The 7,601-nt window shown below is 36.8% G+C and overlaps 1 pseudogene; it reads right to left on the bottom strand.

Annotated features, from left to right (window-relative positions):
- LOC109831142 overlaps nucleotides 6,713-7,601 on the bottom strand; it is a 3,091-nt pseudogene continuing 2,202 nt past the window's right edge.

The following is a 7,601-nucleotide window of genomic DNA, read 5'->3' as shown; positions in this document are numbered from 1 at the left end:
TAAGACTTATTTTTAAGTATAAATCAATGTTCTTATTAGTGTAAATGCTAGAAATCATGTGTTTCAGATTTTAAAACCCCCACCAACGAGTTTTTGATGAAAACCCAGATCTGGGAATTTATTTAAAGAAATGAAAATATGAGTTTTATTTGTTTAAATGCCATCTTTCATGTTTAGGGGTTAAATGTTAGATCTAATATGTAAGTGTTCGTTTCTCATGCTAGATATGAATTCTTTTTCACTGTCTCATAGTTTAGAATTGATAATTATGGAGGTGTAAATCAGTGTTGTGGAAGTATGGAATGAGATGACGAGTTGCAGTTGTGAAATATCTAGTTTTCAGCTCGTGGATCGACTCATGACTCATCATGAGTCGACTCATCAGGTTGAGTCGACCCATGACTGTCATGAGTCGACTCACGAAGTTAATTCCTATTATTCATAAGCTTCTGCTAAGTCGATTCTTCAGTTTATGAGTCGACCCATGAGTCATGAGTCGACTCATCGGAGTTTTTCCTATTTCGTTTGTGTTTCTGCTTGATCACCTACTGTGCTTATACTTTCATACAGTGTTCATATATGATCGAGGGTTCTGTTTATCTTTTGTTGAACATGAGAAGTTGCCTTGTTTATCGGATATTAAATTGCAGTATTTATGATTTCATCTACACATATAAGATGACTTTTCTGACACAAGCTTAGATCTGTACAGCGAGGAATGTACAAGAGTAGAATATGTATACCTTTACTATTAGTATTCCATGGTTCATATACACAGTCCTCGTGTTGGACTATAATCCATTAAAGTCCTCGTGTTGGACTATAATCCATTAAAGTCCTCGTATTGGACTATAATCCATTAAAGTCCTCGTGTTGGACTATAATCCATTAAAGTCCTCGTGTTGGACTATAATCCATTAAAGTCCTCGTGTTGGACTATAATCCATTAAAGTCCTCGTGTTGGACTATAATCCATTAAAGTCCTCGTGTTGGACTATAATCCATTAAAGTCCTCGTGTTGGACTATAATCCATTACAGTCTTATGTTGGATAATTGCTAAACCTTGAGTATGTTTCTTAACCGAGTTTGGAACACGACATATTATATGAGGCTGGGACATGATAGCTACCTAGGCTAGACATGACATTTATTGTAGCTTTGACATGTTTAAATTGTATCGGTAGAGATGAGTTTATATTCTTTTCTTTATTGTTCCTTGGGTTAAACCTCGGGTTTAGTATTTAGGGATTTACAATTTAAGATACAAGGTATATACATGAGGGTTTCCTTGTTTGGATTATTTCGCTCGACGTACCTATGCTCGTGTTGTAATTTCCTAAGTACTAAAACCCACTATTGTTAGTACAAATGATTTTATATTTTTATGTATTAACTGTATTTTTATATACAACGAGCCCTATCCCTTGGGATTGGTTGTGATATTGCTCGCTAGCGCTTTGACACTCGTTATCCCTCCCCCTTTCAGGTAATGAGCCCGGAGCCCGGAGAGTCGCAGGTTGAGGGCGATTTTTATTAGCGTCGTTTATCCTCTTATTAGATGTATTTCATTTTGTACTCCACTCGAGACATTTTTTTTAGACGTGAGAGATTTATATTCTAGAGTTGTAAAGGCTGTGTGTGTATTTTGAGACATGTTGAGATCTCCAGACTGTTATTATTCATTTCAGACATCGACTATGTATGCTTATTTGGTTGATGAGAGGTATTAATCCGAGATCTATCATTTCATCATGTATTTATTGTAAAATCTTTTACTTGCTTTGTACCTTCACCTGTTGTTGATTCCACTAGAGAGACAGTAATTATGATGGTGAAACATGTTATTGCACGGTTTGGAGCATGGCAGGTTTGACATTCCTGGTTTCACCTCGGACTGCAGCCTTGTGTGAACCCAGGGGCATCACAAGTTTTTCCTCCTTAAAATCGTCCAAAGAAAAATACAAGTGAGGATGAGAAAATGAAAGACCTGGACAGTAAAATCAACGCATTGATGTCTGCTCAAGAGGTAAAGAAGACTGGTATTCCACGTCCCTACCAAACAGAATGAGAGTCAATCTCGTATCCAACGAAGTTCAATCTAATTAACTTCACGCTGTTCGACAGAAAAGGCTCACCCACTCAACACCTAATTTACTTCAAGTCCCACCTGGGTGTGATCTCCGACAATGAACCTTTGATGGTCCGATCATTCGCTGGTACCCTTTATGTGGCCTTTTTCGATTGGTACCGCCGTCTCAAGCTAGCTAGTATCAACAACTGGAATGACATGAAAAGCTTGTTCCTCAATAACTTCTTCAACGATGACACCGAAGTGTCGATTGGAGCCCATTTGGACGAGAAGCAAAAGGACGTGGAGTCAGTTGATAGCTTTGTTAAACACTTCCGCAAAAAGGTAATAGATTACAGGGATCCTGTCATAGAGGAATTCATCTTGCAGACATGCCACAACAATCTTTCTATTGATGTGCTGGAAGCCCTAGGGGTCGTGTCATCCACAACATGGAAAGAATTAAAACTGCGCGGGGAACAAGCCGAATGTTTTTTGAAAAGAAAAAGGCTTGAAAGAGGCCAACCAATGACTAACTCACCAAGCTTGAATTTTGCTTCTTATGCTAAGGGAAAGGCACCTACAACGGCTGCTAACGTTAATCAGACGTCACAAATAGTAACCTCAGAAGTAGCGAATGACACTGGATCCGAGACTCCAAAAGGAGTACTCCTTCAAGAATGAAGAGGTTCCAGCTATCTTCAAATACCTCCTTGAAAATAATAAAATAAAGCTACCACCTATTATGAATCAGGATGAAACTAATAACACTTCGGATCCGAAGTACTGTGCATATCACAGGAGGGTTCATCACCCCACTAAGGCTTGTATTACTCTGAAAATGAGCATTCAAGCCTTGGTTGACGCTGAGTTCATAACACCGAAATGAGCCTAATGAGAACGGTTCCCTCCGACAGGTATATGAGGTTAAACTGCTCTCTGAGACTCCGATGAGTAAAAAAGTATAAACTGTTTCTCCCTTTCCTTTGACAGGTATATGAGATTAAACTACTCCCTAAGACTCCGACGAGTATAAGAGCATAAATTGCTTCTCTATTTCCTCATATAGGTATACGAGGCTAAATTGTTTCCTACCTTTGATAGAAAATTTCTGGAGAATATTACACATAGCATTCTTATGGATAACCCGACAACATGGCCGAATACAATTGGATTCAAGTTTACCAAAGAGCTAGGGGTGGAATACCTCAATACATTCTAAAGGGAAGTTCCTGGAGAATACTACACAGGGTATTCTTAAGGATAACCCAAAACCAATTGATTCTTAATCATGATAAAAATAATTAAGAACCTCCAACTGTGACTATTTAATTATTTCCTAGATGATTCACAGTCTTCCATCATAAAAACTCCTGCTCCCACGATGATTCTAAATAATTATATGTTGACAACTTTACCATTAGAATCATGTCAGATTCTCTACACCAGTCTTATCCGTTGCATGCTCATTTTTCCTATCTACCATCAGATCTATCTTGTTACACCATTAAAACTTATTAGCACTTTCTGACTAATTTGAGCAAAAATCTAAGAAATCAAACCCTCCCATCGTGTTCAGAGCACTCCAAAATGTAGGAAATAATTCCTGGATTGTTGAAATCCATCTCCAAACCCTTGTTCAGAAGACAAATTAATCTGCACTGTCGGATTTGATTTAATAATTCTTTAACCAAACTCTTGCCTACCTGAATAGTGTTTTTTTTTTTGCTACAGTATTCCCATTGCTACATACCATTTTTTCTTTTTCTTTTTCTTCATCTTGATTCTTGTAAGATCGATTTTCAATCTCACACGACGGCAACTTCTATCTTAAAAACTAACTCCCGGATTCATCATCATGGTACTGATACTACTTTTTAGGGAATTTAGTCTCCCCATATACTACGATCTGTGTAATACGAAAGCCAACCCATAATCAAGAAGATATAAAATAACCACAATCAAGAAGGAAGAACAACGAGATTTACGTGGTTCAGTCGACCGATTTTTACTTATATTCATGGGGCAACAATACAAGAAAACCACTATGTATCAGGAAGAACTACAAGAGGAACTCTAAATCTCTGAACCTCATATACATAATCAACTCTCATATTCTCTCTGAAAGCATTCTCCTTACAATCTTTTGGACAGACAATGCCTTTGAAACCCTCTCCCAATGTTGTAATCTTTTACACGGATAAAGACTACGAAACCTCGCCTCTCGTATAATATTTTTGAATCAGGCTACGCTCTCTGCTAACCCTAGATTACAAGATTATTGGCTATCTCTCCTCTTCTTGGTTTTTCCCCAAATAATAAAAGAATATATAGAGAAACCAAAACCCTATCTCTAACCTAACTTCCTAATTAGAATAGGATTCAAACTCTTAATCATAATGAGACCTAATCTTCTAATCATGATGGATCTCTAACCCAATCTAATTCTCATAAAGTTATACAAAGAATGAAAGACACAATCCCAACATTTTTCTTGCAGGAATTTTCGACAACCTTTTATTTAAGGAAGGATTCATAGCATTTAACAATTTGATTAACAAGACTATTTTCATCCTTGGAGATTTAACTTGAACCTTTCTTCTTTGTTGATCGAGATCTTTTTCATTTTTTTCTTTCAGGGCTAACAACTTCCTCTTTGAATTATCTTCTCTTTCTTTTAATTGTAATTCATAGGTGAGAAGATTGCCTACAAAATTCTCAATAGTTACTTTAGAAAACCTTTTAAATTTTTTAATAGCAATTACTTTTGGTTCCCAATCCTTGAAAAGAGAACAAATAATTTTTCTTACAAGGTGCTTATTGTCGTACTCTTTTCCCAAAGCTTTTGATTTGTTCACAATGTCCTTGAATCGGGGGAACATATTCCAAATACTCTCTGAGGCCTTCATATTCTCATACTTACTCACAAGCATTGTAAATTTACCCTCTTTCACCTATGAAATTATCTTGTGTGTTACTTATAAAGTTTTTCAAATTTCATGCGCAATAGAATAATTTGACACATGGTAAAATTATTCAGTAGTTAAAGAACAATGAAGAGCATTCATAGCGTTTACATTTAAAGAGTAAATCTTTTTCTCCTAAGCGGTTCATTATAGCTATTCTCTATACTACTCTAGACATTAAAATCGGTGGACAAGAAAAAGACTCTCATATGCACTTTTCAATAGGTGTAGTTTGTCCCATCAAAAAGAGGGGTTGATTAACTACATGTCCCTTAGAAAAAGCCGTTGTGGTGGTCAAACTAGACATTTCTACCATAGGTTTTGAATCTTATAAATGGGTACAAGGCTCTGATGCTACTTGTTAGATCTGAGATGCAAGCCTAGAGTGGGGAAGGGGTGAATATGATTGCTACTATTTTCACAAAAAAAGCATAGAATATGTAGTGGAATAAATAAAATAAAAGTGATAAACAACCAACCAAGGACATGCTTGATTTTATAGTGGCTCGGATAACAATCCTACATCCACCTCCTTCTAATGAAAGAGCTTCCTCACAATGCCTAGAATTCTACCAAATCAAAATCCGATTCAATAGGCTTACAAAGACTATACCCTGGAATCTACCCTAAACCAGTAGTCTAATCTAACTCTCTACTACCAAGGTCTAGTTAGAACCAATTCCTCAATTCATCCCTGCTTGAATACATCGTAAACCTTCAATTCATACAGGCTTGAGTAAACCATAAAAAATAAGTCTAAAACAAATAAACCAATATCAATTAAGTGAAATATAAGAAGATCTTACTACCCTTTCGATAAAACAAACCGTCCTTTGATGAATTTAAGTGTAGCAAAATGAAGAATGATGTGGATAATGGATCTAAGGGCAACTCTCCTTATTGAAATGATCCAGAGATGTTGTGTACGATGAGAAAGTGTTTTTCGTGGCTCCAAGGATCAAAACCTTCAAACATAATCTCTATTCAATTAAAGCCCTAGAACTCTCTCTTTTCTCTATCAGTTTCAATTTTATGTAGCCATCAACATATTAGAAAAGAGATATCTTAAATGTGGTAAAGTTTAGAGATTAAAAGAAACAATGAACGACTATAATTAAAATATCAAATATGCAATCAACCGACCATCAATGGTTGCTCATGACCATCGATGGGTTCCTTCGTTGGATTCTTGTATCCATTAATGAGTTGTAGTCTTATCTCTGAAATTTCATCAATCAGTTCTTGTAGCCATGAATGAGTCTTCAACCATCAATGGGTCCCTAATGACTATCGATGGTTTGATGGCTGAAATCAACATTTGAGCTGATTTTCACCTCGTACATGTCTTATACCAAATTTTACCTATACTATATAATCTTAATATTAGAACTAACATGAGATTCTGTTATTACTCAAACAAGAGCTATTGTACGGACTATATTTTAACATAGACGGTTTTGAGGAAAAGTAATGACCTCTATACTATACATTTTTCAACTGTGTGGAGGATCCAAATCTAATTATAACTAATCTCCATCCTGCAACTTGGATTGGTATATTCCTAATTTTTTTTGATAATGCATATGCTTTACATGATCACATTAACAACAAATTCATGAGCTTTTAGCAACCTATTTATATCCAATATCTTTATACTATCTTAACAAAATACTCTTATGCAAAACATATATAGTATACCCGTTGGATTCATCGGCCTTCTCCTGACATGGAAATGGAAGAAAACGACACGATATAATCTTCAAAGCCCAAATCAGCCGGCAAAGCCACACTCCCAAAGCTCAAACAATCCGGTGTAATCTCCGCAGTCGAACATCTCCATCAAGAATCTGCATCACTTGCCTCATGCTCGGCCTCACTCCCGCTATGGGATGCGAACACAGCAAACCAAGTTTCAATACCAGCTCAACCTCATCGACGTTGTAGTCCACCGTTAATCGTGAATCCATTGTCTCAATCAACGATCCTCGTTTCCAATTTTCAATCACATAATCTAACAGAATGAACCCATTCTCGGCGCTAGGCTGAACCGGTCTCTTACCGCAGACCACTTCAAGTACGAAAACCCCGAACGAATAAACATCGGTCAGCGTGGTTGCTTTACCGTTCCTATTAATCTCAGGCGCAAGATAGCCTATTGTTCCGCCAACGTGAGTCGTTAACGGGTTGGATCCATGATCGTACAATCTTGCGAGACCGAAATCACCTAGCCTCCCGTTCATTTCGCTATCTAATAGCACATTGCTCGCCTTGATGTCTCTATGGACTACAACTTTCTCCCAATCTTCGTGTAGGTATAAGAGGCCGGACGCTACTCCTTTGATGATTTTGAACCTATTAAGATCGAAGAGAACAATCTTTATATTGATTATTGATAGGAAGATAAGTACACATATTTACACAATTCCGTAAGTTCATATAGTAATGAAGTCCTAAAGATAATCTAGAAATAAAGAAAAATATGGAAGGAAAAGTGTGCAATGCATCAAGAGGCGCAAACTTCTGAGTGTGAGTGTAGTTTGGAAGAGGTCGCCAAGTTAGCATTATT

The sequence above is a fragment of the Asparagus officinalis genome, chromosome 2 (genome assembly GCF_001876935.1).
Source record: "Asparagus officinalis chromosome 2, Aspof.V1, whole genome shotgun sequence".
Taxonomy (NCBI): domain Eukaryota; kingdom Viridiplantae; phylum Streptophyta; class Magnoliopsida; order Asparagales; family Asparagaceae; genus Asparagus; species Asparagus officinalis.
The sequence above is the reverse complement of the archived record's forward strand: the minus strand, read 5'-3'. Positions and strand labels throughout refer to the sequence as shown.